We start from the raw sequence: 14,816 nt of genomic DNA on the forward strand, positions 1-14,816 counted from the left end.
TCGATCAGGAAACGATCAACTTCTGCCTTAAAAATGCGCACAGACATGGCCTCCACCACAGTCTGTGGCAGAGCATTCCACAGATTCACTACTCTGGCTAAAAAATTCCTCCTTACCTCTGTTCTAAAGCACCACCTGTCAATTTTGAGGCTGTGTCTTACTATCTTTTCTTTCAGTTAGTCCTGACGAAGGGTGTCGGCCCGAAACGTCGACAGTGCTTCTTCCTATAGATGCTGCCTGGCCTGATGTGTTCCACCAGCATTTTGTGTGTGGCCTATAATTTCCCTTCTTTTGCCTTCCTCTCTTCTTAAAGAGTGGCGTGACATTTACAATCGTCCCGTGCTCTGGGACCATGCAAGAATCAAGTGATTCTTAAAAGATCATGACCAATGCATCCATTATCTCTTCAGCAACCTCTTTCAGGACTCTGGGATGTGGCCATCTGGCCCAGGTGGCTTATCCACCATAAGACCTTTGAGTTTGTTTAGCAATTTTTTCTTGGTAATAGCAATGGCACTCACTCCTGTTCCCTGACACGCACGGACCTCTGGTACACTGCTAGTTTCTTACACAGTGAAGACAGATGCAAAGTACTCATTAAGTTCATCTGCCATTTCTTTTTCCACATTACTACCTCACTTCCAGTGGTCCAATATCAACTCTCAACTCCCTTTTACTCTTTATATAACTGAAAAAACTTTTGGTATCCTGCTTTATATTGTTGGCTGGTTTGCCTTCATATTTCATCTTTTCTCTTTTAGCTTTCTTAGTTGCATTTTGTTGGATTTTAAAAGCTTCTCAATCATCCAACTTCCCATTCATTTTTGCTACTTTACATGCCCTTTCCTTTGCTTTTATGCAGTCCTTAACTTCCTTTGTCAGGCATAGTTGCCTACCCCTGCCATTTTAGAACTTCTGCCTCTGTGGGATATATCTATCCTGCACGTTGTGAACTATTCCCAAAAACTTTAGCCATCTCTGTTTTGCCATCATCTGCACCAGTATCCTTCTCCAATCCACCTGGACAAGCTTCTCTCTCATGCCTCTGTAATTCCCTTTATTCCATTGTGATAGTGATACGTCTGAGTTATGCTTCTCCCTCTTAAATTACAGTATGAATTCAGTCATTTTATGATCACTGTGTCCTAAGGGTTCCTTTATGTTAAGCTCCCTAATAAGATCTGGGTTATTACACAACACCCAATCTAAGAAAGCCATTCCCTGAGTAGGCTTAAGCACAACCTGCTCTCAAAAGCCAATTTGTATGCATTCATCAAATTCCCTCTCTTGCAATCCAGCACCAGCCTGATTTCACCAATCCCCTTGCATGTTGAAGACCCCCATTCCAGTTGTGTCATTAACTTATTAAATGCCTTTTCCAGCTCCCTTCACAATCTTGACCCCACAGCTTGGCTACTGGTTAAAGGCTATATATGATTCCCATAATGGCTTTTTTACCCTTGCAATTTCTTAACTCCACCCACAAAGATTCAACATTCTCTGACCCTATGAATTTTGCCCTTTTGAATTTTGCCTCTGTACAATTTAACTCTTTGCTCTGTCTGTATTTGTACCCAATGTCCTTCCTTATATTCATGTTACACCCATCATCAACTTGTAAACCTACTGGCTCAATCTTAGCTCTATCTTCCTGATTCCCATCCTCCTGCCATATTAGTTTAAACCAATTCCAACAGCTCTAGTAAATCTGTCCGCAAGAATATTGGTCCCCCTCAGATTCAAGTGCAATCCATCCCTTTTGTATAGGTCCTACCTGGTCAAGAAGAGTCCCAATTATCCAGAAATCTGAACCCCTCCCCCTGCTCCAGTTCTTCAACCATGCATTTATCTGCCACCCCATTCTATTCCAATCTTCACTGTTGCGTGGCACAGATAGCAATCCCAGGATTACTACCCTTGAGGTCCTGCTTCTCAGCTTCCTTTCTAACTCCCTATATTGTTTTTTCAGGACCTCCTGCCTTTTCCTTCTGATGCCATTGGTACCAATATGTACCATGACTTCTGACCGCTCACCCTCCCTGTTCAGGATTTTGTGAACACGTCCAGAAACATCTTGGACCTTGGCACCTGGGAGGCAAACTACCATCTGTGTTTCCTTTTTGCATCCACAAAATCACCTATCTGTCCCCCTGACTATAGAGTCCCCTATTACTGCTGCCAGCCTCTTCAGTTCTCTACACTTCTGAGCTACAGGGCCAGACTCAGTGCCAGAGACACAGCCCCTGTTACTTCCCCCAGGTGAGTTATTCCCCACCAGCCGTACTCAAACTGGAGGATATTGTTGAGGGGGATGGCCACAGGGGTGCTCTCCACTACCTGATGTACTCCCTTTCCTCTCCTGACAGTCACCCATTTATCTGTCTCCTGTAGCCTTGGGGTGACTACCTTCCTGTAGCTCGTGTCTTACTTTCCCTAACAAGCTGAAGCTCATCGAGCTGCAGCTCCAGTTCCTTAACATGGTCTCTAAGGAGCTGCATCTCAATGCACCTGGTGCAGATGTGGCCATCGGGGAGGCTGGAAGTCTGGAAATCCCACATCTGACACCCAATTCAGAACACAGGCTCTGTAGACATACCTACTATTCTCTCTAGAGTTAAATAAGAAATAAGGAATAAACTTACCTTACCTCCACCTGTTCTTGCCAAAGCCTTGTTGAGCCAATGCCTTACTACTCTGACTCAGACTACTCCGACGATGACCAGTCCCACGACAACCAGTCCGTTAGGCGGTACTTCTTTATAGAGACTGGGTTTCCCATTGAAAATCTTTGTTGGACATGCATGGGAATGCTCCTGTTGCATCTGTGCAGCACTCCAAACAACGACAGAACAAGTTCATTTGGCCACTTTATCTTTCCCACTTCAATCAAATGCCTCCAATTCCAATAGTTCATTTTGCTCCCACCTTCCATTCAGGCAGCATACTCCTGATCACAGAAACTCTTGAGGTAAACTCTTGGGGAGCATGCCTTACGAAAACAGGTTGAGTGAACTTGGCCTTTTCTCCTTGGAGTGACGGAGGATGAGAGGTGACCTGACAGAGGTGTACAAGATGATGAGAGCATTGATCATGTGGATAGTCAGAGGCTTTTTCCCAGGGCTGAAATGGTTGCCACAAGAAGTCACAGGTTTAAGGTGCTGGGGAGCAGGTACAGAGGAGATGTCAGGGGTAAGTTTTTTACTCAGAGAGTGGTGAGTGTGTGGATTGGGCTGGCAGCAACGGTGGTGGAGGTGGATACGATAGGTATATGGAGCTTAGAAAAAAAGAGGGCTGTGAGTAAGCCTAGTAATTTCTAAGGTAAGGACATGTTCGGCACAACTTTGTGGGCTGAAAGGTCTGTATTGTGTTGTAGGTTTTCTATGTTTCTATATTTAAACTAGTTCTCCTCAGACTTCTGATTTTCAATAGGTACACTTAATGTCAGAGAATTGTATATAATATACATCCTGAAATTCTTTTTCTTCACAAACATCCATGAAAACAGAGGAATGCCCCAAAGAATGAATGACAGTTAAATGTTAGAACCCCAAAGCCTCCCAGCTTGCCCCTCCCACACTTAAGCAGCAGCAAAGCAACAATCCCCCCTCCCTGCACCAGCAAAAAAAAACCATCAGCACCCTCCACTGAGCACTCAAGCAGCAACAAAGCATCAATAGGGACACAGACTTCCAATACCCCAAAGATTACTGTTACGTACTCAGGCAACAATAAATATATGAGTTCGGCAAGGGTTTCTTATAACAAACAACACGTTTATTAAACACAGAAAACAAACCCCCCAAAAGTAAACAAACACTACCGTAACCGGAAACAGCTGCTGAGCGGCAGCCCAAACAGTTCGTAAAGTGATATTCCAAAAACAGTTCTTTAAAGTGGTATTGCCAAAAGTTCAATATGCTCACAGTCCATTTAAAAGGAGAGACTTTATAGGACGATTTAGGTTCTCTTTCACGTCGCTTGCTTCGATCCCCGACATCGAACTTCCCACGAAGAATTCACGAAACAGAACGGCTTAAAGGCACTGACCTTTCCTTCTCCACTACCTTCAATCCCTTCTGGTTACCCAGGGATTAACATGAAGATAGTCAACGAAATCCTTCCAAATAAGGATCAAACAAAGGTCGCCCCCGTTTCACCGTAGAAAGCGATTCTCCTCGATCTTTAACTTCCAACTTCGAATCTTCATTCTCCACTAATTTCCTCGAACTAACAGAATCATAAAGAACCTGCTGGCAATAACCTTTTAAACTTTAGGCATTAAATAAAAATTTCATCCTTCCACTAAACTGCGTCATCTCTTAAAACACGCAGTGGCATGAAGTCAACCTGGCAAATCCAGCCACGAACTGCCCCTCCTCACAGAGTGGGGTCTACCTTTTATAACCTGTAAAAAAAACCCGTCATATGATCTCTACTGGCGGGAAAATGATGTCACCACCATCGCAAGACCATCACCTCAAGTCCAGTACAGCTTCAACCCCAGTCACATGACAAGGGCTCCTCTGTCATGTGTCACGAGTACGTAACATTACTCATTCACCCAGTAATTTGACATACCACAGGCTCTCTCTCTCTCTCTCCCTAATAAGAGAAAAAGAGGAGCCCCATTCTACAGTGAGGGGGAGACATAACAAACAACTCGCTGATTTATGGTGTTAAAAGTTTGTTGCATTGCTTTTTCCAAGCTCAGTGCCCAATGAACTTGGGTCTCTGGGCTGTTACGTACTCGTGACACATGACAGTGGTACCCTTGTCACGTGACTGGGATTGAAGCTATACTGGACTTGAGGTAATGGTCTTGTGATGATGGAGTGATGTCATTTTCCCGCCAGTAAAGGTCATGTGACAGGTTTATTTTACAGGGTATAAAAGGAGGACCCCTCCCTGTGAGGAGGGGCAGTTTGTGGCTGGATTTGCCATGTTGACTTCATGCCACTGCGTGATTCAATGTGATGACGCAGTTTAGTTGAAAGATGAAGTTTTATCTAATGCCTAAAGTTTAAAAGGTCATTGCCAGCAGTTTCTTTACAATACTGCTACTTGAGAATCAGTGGAGAGTGAAGGTCGGAGTTCGGGAGTTAAAGATCGAGGAGCATCGATTTCGACGGTGAAACAGGTTCGAACTTGTTTGATCCTTATTCGGAAGGAATTCGTTGACTGTTCTCGTGTTAATCCCTGCAAAATAGCAGAAAGGATTGGGAATAGTTCTGTAAAGGAAAGGTCAGTGCCTTTAAGCCGATTCGTTTCGTAAATTCTTCATGGGAAAAAGGTCGATCTTGGTAACCGAAGCAACACGACGTGAAAGAGAATTTAAATCATCTTAAAAAGTCTCTCCCTTTAATGGACTGTGAGCATTTCGAACTTTTGGCAATACTACTTTAAAGAACTGTTTTTGCAACATCGCTTTAAGAACTGTTTAAGCTTCATTGCTTTAAGAACTGCTTAAGCTGCCGCACAGCAGCTGATTTCCGGTTATGTTAGTGATTTGTTTACTTTTGGGGGGTTTGTTTTCAGTGTTTAATAAACATATTATTTGTTATAAAAACTCCTGCCTGACCCATTATATATATTGTTGCCTGAATCCGTAACAGGGCATACAGCCAGTAGGCAGCTCGCTGCTTTCGATCTTCCATCTCCCACAGTGCACCAGGCAGTGGCACCAACTTTGAGTTCACCCGGCTCCATAGCCACAAAAGTCCAGTATTCTGAAGGTGCGCTAGTCTTCTAGATTGTGTCCTTGGCATATCAAGAAGTGGCCAGTCAATGAAACCCCAGGAACGGGTCCCATTTCCACAAAGAACCAAAGTCAGAGTGTAGCTTCAGGTCAGGGTCTTCAAAAGAACCCTGAAAAGGAAAAGAGATATCAAAGATAGAAATTGAGCTGTTTCTGAAGATGCAAGCAAAGGAGTCACCCTTGGGTGCCATCGTCCTCCTAATCACCGCCTGATGGGATTTTGGTGCTGATTACTTTCAATATGCCTCCTCTGATAACCTCTCTCCTCCACATCTGGTCATCCAGTCAAATTTACCTCAACACAAGAAATTTTTCAGATGCTGAAAGTCCAGAGCAACACACACAAAATGCCGAAGGAACTTAACAGGTCAAGCAATATCTATGGAAATCAATAAACAGTCAATGTATCCTGAAGAAGGGCCTTGGTCCAACATGTCAAATGTTTATTCATTTCCATACGTGCCGCCTGACCTGCTGAGTTCTTCCAGCATTTAGTGTGTATTTTCCTCAGACCCCTTTCAGCATTTACAGTACCTCTGTTAAACTGACTATGGCCTTTCTTGGGAGATCAACACCAGGTTATCCAGTCTCCAGGTAACTAAAAATTCTAACCCCTGGAACATGCACAAAAGGCTGGAGGAACTCAGCAGGCCAAGCAGAAAAGAGTAAACAGTCGATGTTTTAGGCCCAAACCCTTCAACAGGACTGGAGAAAAAAATGGTGGAACTGTTCATCTCAGTGCAGAAAAGATCAAAGTTAGAGTTAATATATGCACTCAAGGAATTATATGAGTTTTGATGCAGTAATAAATAGAAATGAGTTCCATTGCCAGTAGGCCAGTAACCAGAGTACATAGATACTGGGCAAAAGACAAAAGAGGAAGTGAAGAATTATTTTACATAATAAGTTGATCTGAGCTGAGGTGGCACATCGGGCCGGACCTCTGCTTCACAGATCTAGGTTCATCCTCAAACTTCTTTCCTCCAGTCCTGCTGAAGGGTCTCGGCCTGAAATGTCGACTGTACTCTTTTCCATAGATGCTGCCTGGCCCGTTGTGACCCTCCAGCATTTTTTGTGTGTTGCTCTAGATTTCCAGCATCTGCAGATTTTCTCTTGTTAGTGATTCTAATCCCTGGTATCATTCTGGTAATTGTTCTGTGTCAACCTCAGAGTCTTTCAAAGAGCTACTCAGTTTGTCTCCTCTTCTTCATTGTGCAAAACTTCCTTTTCTGGTCTTTCTTCTGTTCTTTTTCACAAGTTACAACTCAATAGAATCTAATACTTTTCAACTCATAACAATACAAAAAGCTGCAACCATTCCAACTCCCAATGGAACAATCCCACTAGTTCTGTACCCCTTTCCTTATTCCCTGTACCATTACCATGTATTCTCTCTCACACACGCCCATCAACTCTCACTTTGATTCCTTTCACCTGTTTGTACACTAGGGGTGATTTACAGTAGCTACTTCACCTACCAGCACATCATTGGAATTTGGGAAGAAACCTGAACATGTAGAGGAAACCTGCTCAATTACAGGGAGAAAATCCAAACTCCATATCTACAGCATGCCAACTTCTCACAACCACCTTCAGGCAGATGGCGCAGAAACACTAGGAGGTTTAAAAACAGGTACTTACAGGTAAAAAATATAATACAAAATTTTTAAAAACTAAGAAAATTTAGAACATATCAACTTAATGAAAACTTACTAATGTTATATCCTTAATTTTCTAAGCAAAGAAATAAAAGTACAGAAAAAAATTAGATAGAAAGGTATACCAGAAATAAAAAAAACTATTGTTCATAAAAGACAGTAATGAACAGTTAGACTGCTGACTCTAAAAAAAAAGCGATCCATCAGGCAGATGCAACGTAGATTTATGTAGGGAATTATTGAATAGTTAAACTTCTGATACTGATTCGGAAATTTAAAAGTCCTGCACCTCTTGAATCAAATGGAACAATTTCTGAGAGCCATTTTTCAAAATCATTCTAAGACGAGCGGGGTAACGAAGAGGGTTTAAAACCTTTATTATACAATTCCGACATAACCTTTTTAAACTTGAAGTGTTCATTCAACACCTTGGGTGAAAAATCCTCCACAACTCTGATCTTTTGGCCTTCATAATCAATCATACCTTTCCGACGAGATTCACAAATTAAAAGTTCCTTTGTTTGAAAGTCATGAAGACAGATTATCACTGAGCGGGGTCATTCTCCTGGAGGAGGTCTTGGTACTGGCAATCTACGAGCTCAGTCTGTTTTAGGTGGAGATTTTAAAATATTTGGAAATAAGTTAGCCAAAAGGTTTGCAAAAAATTCCAAAGGTTGATTGCCTTCCATTGACACTTTAAAACCCAGAATTCATAAATTAGTTCTTCTGCTTCTATTTTCTAAGTCGATAATCTTCTGTCTTAATTTTTCATTAACCTTTGACTGTTTATCACAGATCTTTTCCAGGTCATCAGTCTTTGTGTCTAACATCGTCAAAGTGTCTTCATTCTCTTTTATCCATTTATTGTATTTACTTGAAGTTTTTTGAATAGAATCCAATTTTACATCCATTCGGTTAAATTCAGTGCTGAATTGCCAGAATTTCTGCAGGAACTCCTCCGAAAGTTCATTTTTATGCTTTCGAAGTGTCTCCATAATAGATTCCAAAGTTATAGGAGGGTCCTCTTCTTTTTTAGTAGCTTTGGAACCCCTCATCGTAAAACAATATTGTGTTTAAAAGTAAGTTTTCAAAAAAAGTTGGAAACAGTAAATTAAGTAGAGTAGGAGCAGCTATAAAAACATTGCTACTCCATCGACAGCCAGTAGAGTGCTGCAGTAGAGTAAAGTTTTGGGCCAGGACCCTTCTTTATGACTGAGAAGGAAGGGGGGAAATGCCAGAATAAAAAGGTGGGGGGAGTGGAAGGAGGCTAGCTGGAAGGTAAAAGGTGAAGCCAGGTGGATGGGAAAGGTCAAGGGCTGGAGAAAAAGGAAACTAATAGGAGTGGACAGTAGACCACAGGAGAAAGGGAAGGTGGAAGTGAATAGAAGAGTGGGGAATTGAGTGGGACATACAATGAATTTGGAGGCCCCGGGGGAGTGTAAAAGAGGGACCTAACAGTACAAGTCCAAAAGCAGTGTCACGTTTGACAGGGTAGTGAAGAACGTGTTTGTCATGCTGTCCTTCACCAGTCAGAGCAATGAGTGTAAGAGTTGGGAAGTTATGCTGCAGTTATATAAGACTTTGCTGAGGCTGCATTTGGGGTGTTGTGTAGAGTTTTAGTTACCCTGTTATAGGAAAGATGTTATTAAACTAGAAAAAGAGAGCAGAATAGATTTAACCAGGATGTTGCCCGGAGTTGGGGCCTGAATGACATGGAGAGGTTGCACAGACTAGGAGACTGAGGATTGACCTGATCATAAGGGGCATCGACAGGGTGAAATCACACAGTCTTTTTCCCAGGAAAGGGGGTGCAGAAAGCAAGACTGCATTGGTTTAAGATCAGAGACGAGAGATTTAAAAGAAACATCAACGGCAGCTCTTCACGCAAATGGTGGTAAATATCTGGAATGAGCTGCTAGGAATCATGGTCAAGGCAGGAACTTTAGCCACATTTAAAAGCCACCTAGAGAAGTATATAGATAGGAGAGGATTAGAGAGCAATGGGTCAAACACAGGCAGATATTGGCATGGGCAAAATGGTTTATTATTGTCACGTGTACCAAGGTACAGTGAAAAACTTGTCTTGGATACTGCTCATACACAGTATTTCATTGCAACGATGCATTGAGGTAGCAGAAGGTAAAGCAGTGACATATTGCAGAACAAAGTAATACAGAATAAGATGGGCTGAAAGGCCTGTTTCCATGCTGTATGACTCTACCTTGCTCTTCTGGACATTTGTTCTCCCCTTCAATACATCCACCCATCCTGTTTCTATGCTGTGTGATTCCATAATTCTATCACTCTCCCAAGTCTTCCTTTCCTCCCCAGTCCTCTCAACCAACGAGTAAGATCTTTGGGTCCGCTACACCCTCATTAAGCTCCAGTGTTTGCCAAAAAGTATTTCCCTTTCAGAAGTTCATGTTGACTGTGTCTAGTCCTATTAATATTTTTACCATTTCCTTTTTTTACATCGTTTTTACAGTTTTAAGATAGCACCATGTTTACTATGAACTATAGAGGTTTGAGAGGTGGCACCCAGTTCTGGCTGGGTTCCATATGAGTGCTAAAAGCAAGCATGAAAATTGACGACTGTGATTGGCTGGAAGAGCTGAATGGACAATCTTTCTGGCCTTCCTTCATTTCACATGGAAGACCTCCTCGTCAGAATTGGCAGCAAAAGAAAGCAAGTTGGATTTAACTTCCAGAGAAATAGAGAGGAGAAAGGGAACCATTCTGAGAAGATAATGTTAGAGTTGTCATGGGGATATGAGCAAAGGCCATGACTTTTGGGAAGTTAGAGGGTATGAATACAAAGTGTAAAGGCTGTACAGTTCGGGGCAAATTGACACATCAGCAGGTCAGGTTGTCTAATGGTGAGAAAAACTGAAATAACTAGTTCTAAGGCAGACAGTGCAAGATACCTGAAGTTGGAGAATTCATTACTGAGTTGGGAGAGCAGCAATACGTCCAGATTTGTACTTGCACTGTTTGTCAAGGTTACATTCGACTTGACAACAACCATTCCCTCAATGTCAGCAATCAAAGGAGCTAGCCATTGTCTTCAGGAAGGGGGGGGGGGGGGGAAAGTGACGCAATGCTCCTGCTTACAACAATGGCATTGCGGGTGAGAGGGGTGGGAGCTTCAAGCTCCTACGAGCGAACAGCTCCAAAAACCTGTCCTGTAATCTACAATGACAAAGAAAGCTCAGCATCACCTCTACTTCCTCAGGAGGTTAAATATATTCGGCATGCCCTCAATGTTCCCTAACCATTTTTTATCAACGCACCATAGGAGGTATCCTATCTGGGTGCATAATGTCTTGGTATGTCAACTGTTCTGTACGCGACTGCAAGAAATGGCAGAGAGTTGTGGCCCCAGCTCAGCACATCACGGAAACCAGTCTCACCCCAAATAGACTACGTCAATACTTCTTGCTGCCTGCATAATTAAAGACCCAACACACTCTGGGCATTCTCAGTTTTTCATTCACCCCTTCCCACCCATCAGGCAGAAGATACAAAGGCTTGAAAGCATGAACTACCAGGCTCAAGGAGAACTTCTGCCCTATTGTTATTGAATGGTTCCCTAGTATGTTATGAAAGACCCTTGACCTCTTTGTGGCTTTGCACCTCATTGTTTGTCTCCACTACACCTTCTCTGTAGCTGTTCCACTTTATTTTTTACCTTGTACTACTTCCGTGTACTATGCAATGATCTGGTCTGAATGAACAGTATGCAAGACAATCTTTTCACTACGTCTCAATACATGTGACAATAATAAAGCAATTCTAATCTCAAACACTGCAAAAGGCCGCAGACCAACAGACTGAAATGAGAGTAGACAAGGATGGAGCTGTTGGAGGACATCGTGTCGAGGCCTGAGACTGGAAAACATATCCTTGCTCAGCTCCATTACTCCACACCAACTAAAGCAACAAGCAAGTTTAAAGCAGAGCAGAAAATGAACCCCGGGTTCTTCTCAGTGCCAGCCAAGAACTCCCACCAGAGATCACCCCATCTGCCTGTGTTTGATCAGTCTCCCTCACTTCCCGCTGGAGGTGCAGGAGTCCGGGGTCCCATGCTGCCAGGTTTGAGAGTAGTGGTTGCCATGCATCCATCCGGCGCCTGGACCAGCATCACTGACTCCGCAGCCTGTAGACTTACTGTCATGACTCTGCAGCTCATATCCTAAGTTTTACTTTTTTTCACTATTTGCACGATTTGTCCTTTTTTGCATGTTGAATGTGAATGTGGTGTTTCATGGATTCTATTGTGTTTCTCCGTTTTGTGGGTGCCAAATCTCAAGGTTGTATCTGGCACACACACTTAATAATAAATTTGAATTTTGAACTTTAAGTTAAAGTAGTAGGAAATAGAGAGCTCTTTTACCTTGCAGACTGAGCACCAGTCACCAAATCTGCTTCCAGTTTCTCCAGTGTAAAGGAGTGTACATCGGATACAGGACCCTAGATCGCTAGATTAAGGAGGTGCAAGGAGATCACTGCTTCACTCAGAGGAACGTCTGGAACTGAGATGGTGGGAGTGGAAGTAATAAAAGAACATATAGTATCTCGTGAAGAGATTGAGGAGAATGGAAGAGCAGGAAAGAGAGTGGCAAAGCCCATAACAATTAGGCCCTTTTGGCCCATCAAGTCTGCTCCATCATTCCATCATGGTTGACTTATTATCTCCCTCAACCCCGTTCTCCTGCCTTCTCCCTATAACCTTTGACATCCTTACTAAGCAAGAACCTAATAACCTCTACTTTAAATTCACTCAGTGACTTGGCCTCCACAGCCATTTGTAGCAATGAATTCCATGGATCCAAATTCAAGTTATTGGTACCCAACCATACACATGTAGACAGCTAAATGAAATGTTGTTCCTTTGAGGCTGAGGTGCCAAATTCAAAGTATATTGATTATCAAAATCTGAATGCAGTATACAACCCTGAGATTTGTCTTCCCCACAGACAGCCACGAAACAAAGAAAAGCATCAACCTCCCCCGCCCCAGCAACATGCTAAAAAAAAACCAAGTCACACAAATGACAACAGAAGAACAAACAAAAAACATAAGAATATAAAACACAAAATTGAAAGAGCCCAGGCATACTTAGTTCAGCTCAGGTTTGGTCATCTGCAGGCCACCACAATTCAAAAATGCCCAAAATAGCAACAAAAAAGGAGCAACCAAATGCCAGGGGCATGTCATAAAATGAACTGCATCGATTAAACCTTGCCCGAGACCCCAGCTCTGGTACCACCCTCCGACGGCATCCAGGGAGAGGGAGAGAGACCTTTCAAATACAGCGGCCTTCCTTCCGGAGCAGTGAGCAAAAGAGAGAGAGGGAGACTATCACATGCAGACACCTTCCTCTGTCAGCACCAAACGAGAGGGTGGTAGATGGCACTGAACACCTGCCTGGCCTCACAGTACATAGTCACCCACAGCGCACATAGTGACAATCCAGCACATACGGTCACAAAATAATATTAACACCACCCTGAATAGCATGGCCTGAGGACTGACAGGTTGACATAAAGTGCAAGGTGAATGTTTATGTAAAACAATGTATTGTTACAGGCACTATTCAGTAGCAATAGAAGATGAGAAGTGACTAATGCAGGATGAAAAGTGACTAATGCAGGATGAAAGAGAGTTTGTGAGTTGGCAGCACGAGGGTATTCAGACGTATTCTCCGTGTGGCAGCAGCCTGGGGGAAGAAGCTGTTACCCAGCTCGGCAGTTCCAGTTCTTATGTTGCGGTACCTTGTGCCCGATGGCAGGAGGTCAGAGAGATTGAGGGAAGGATGGGAGCCCTGTGTATGCAGTGCTTCTGATATATGTTCTGAATGGAGGGGGGGAGGGAAGAGAAGAGAGGAGGGAGGGGAGAGAGAGGGAGGGAGATAGGAATATCAGGAGAGAGAGAGAGAGGGAGAGAGGGAAGAAGGGGGAGGGGGGAGGGGGAGGGGGAGGGGGAGGGGGAGGGGGAGGGGGAGGGGGAGGGGGAGGGGGAGGGGGAGGAGGGAGAGGGAGAGGGAGAGGGAGAGGGAGAGGGAGAGGGAGAGGGAGAGGGAGAGGGAGAGGGAGAGGGAGAGGGAGAGGGAGAGGGAGCGCCTGATGATGTTTTCAACAGTCTCCACTACCTGTTTGCAGGGTCTTGCGATCTGATGCATTGCAATTCCCATCCCAGGCGGTGATGCAGCTGGTCAGGGCACTCTCGATGGTGCTGTGGTAGAATGTGTGTGTGTGGCGGGGGGGGGGGGGGGGGGGAATCCTCATTTACCTCAATCGCCTCAGGAAATGGAGGTGCTACTGTGCTCTTTTGGCTAAAGAGGTGGTATTGAGGGACCGGATGAGATCGCCAGTAATGCGCACACCAAGAAACTTGGTCGTTGATGTGCAGTTGGAACTGGTCTGCCTGCACCTTCCTGATGTCTACAATCATCTCCTTGGTCCTGTCCACACTGAGACTCAGGTTGTTGTGTTTACAGCAGTCCATGAGCTGCACTGCCTTCTCATTGTATGCTGTTTCATCATTGGTGCTTATGAGGCCAACCACTGTTGCGTGGTCACCGTACTTAATGACGTGGTTAGAACTGGATTGGGCAGTACAGTTATGTGCTAGCAGTATGAAGAGCAGTGGCTAAGCATGCAGCCTGGGAGAGGCAGGCACACCAGTGCTCAGCACAATGGAGCCAGAGATTGTGGGATTCAATCCCCTCTGGCTAAAGAAATTCCTCCTTATAAATATGTTATAAAGGGACATCCACTTACTCCGAGGCTGTGCCCTCTGGTTCTAGACTCCCCCACAATAGGAAACGTCCTCAACATTTCCACTCTATCTTGACCAGGGGTTTCCACCCTGGGGTCCATGGACCCCTTGCTTAATTGTATGGGTCGATGGCATAAAAAGGATTGGGAACCTATGATATAGGCTTCCCATATTCTAAAGGTTTCAATGAGACCCCCCCCCCCCCCCCCCACCAGCATTCTTCTAAATTCCAGTGATGGACTCTTCATCTCATGTTATCGATACGTATTGCTTATTTATTTATTATTATTCTTTCTTTTTGTATTTTCACAGTGTTTTTGTCTTGTACACTGCGTGGATAGCCAATGGCGTCTTTCATTGATTCTGTTATGGTTTTATTGAATGTACCTGCAAGACAATAAATCTCAGCGTTGTATATGGTGACAAACAGTGCCTATAAAAAGTATTCATCCCCCCTCTTGGAAGTTTTCATGTTTTATTGTTTTACAACATTGAATCACAGTGGATTTAATTTGGCTTTTTTGACACTGATCAACAGAAAAAGACTCTTTTGTATCAAAGTGAAAACAGATTTCTACAAACTGATCTAAATTAATTACAAATATAAAACACAAAATAATTGA

General features: G+C 43.6%; 1 protein-coding gene across 1 annotated transcript in view; it reads right to left on the reverse strand.

Moving 5' to 3' along the window:
• The window catches only part of LOC132378920 (uncharacterized), a 44,333-nt gene that overhangs the window by 9,410 nt on the left and 20,107 nt on the right, over positions 1-14,816 (reverse strand). The gene's annotated exons all lie outside the window — the stretch shown is intronic.

Source organism: Hypanus sabinus, chromosome 21 (assembly GCF_030144855.1).
Source record: "Hypanus sabinus isolate sHypSab1 chromosome 21, sHypSab1.hap1, whole genome shotgun sequence".
Classification (NCBI taxonomy): Eukaryota; Metazoa; Chordata; class Chondrichthyes; order Myliobatiformes; family Dasyatidae; genus Hypanus; species Hypanus sabinus.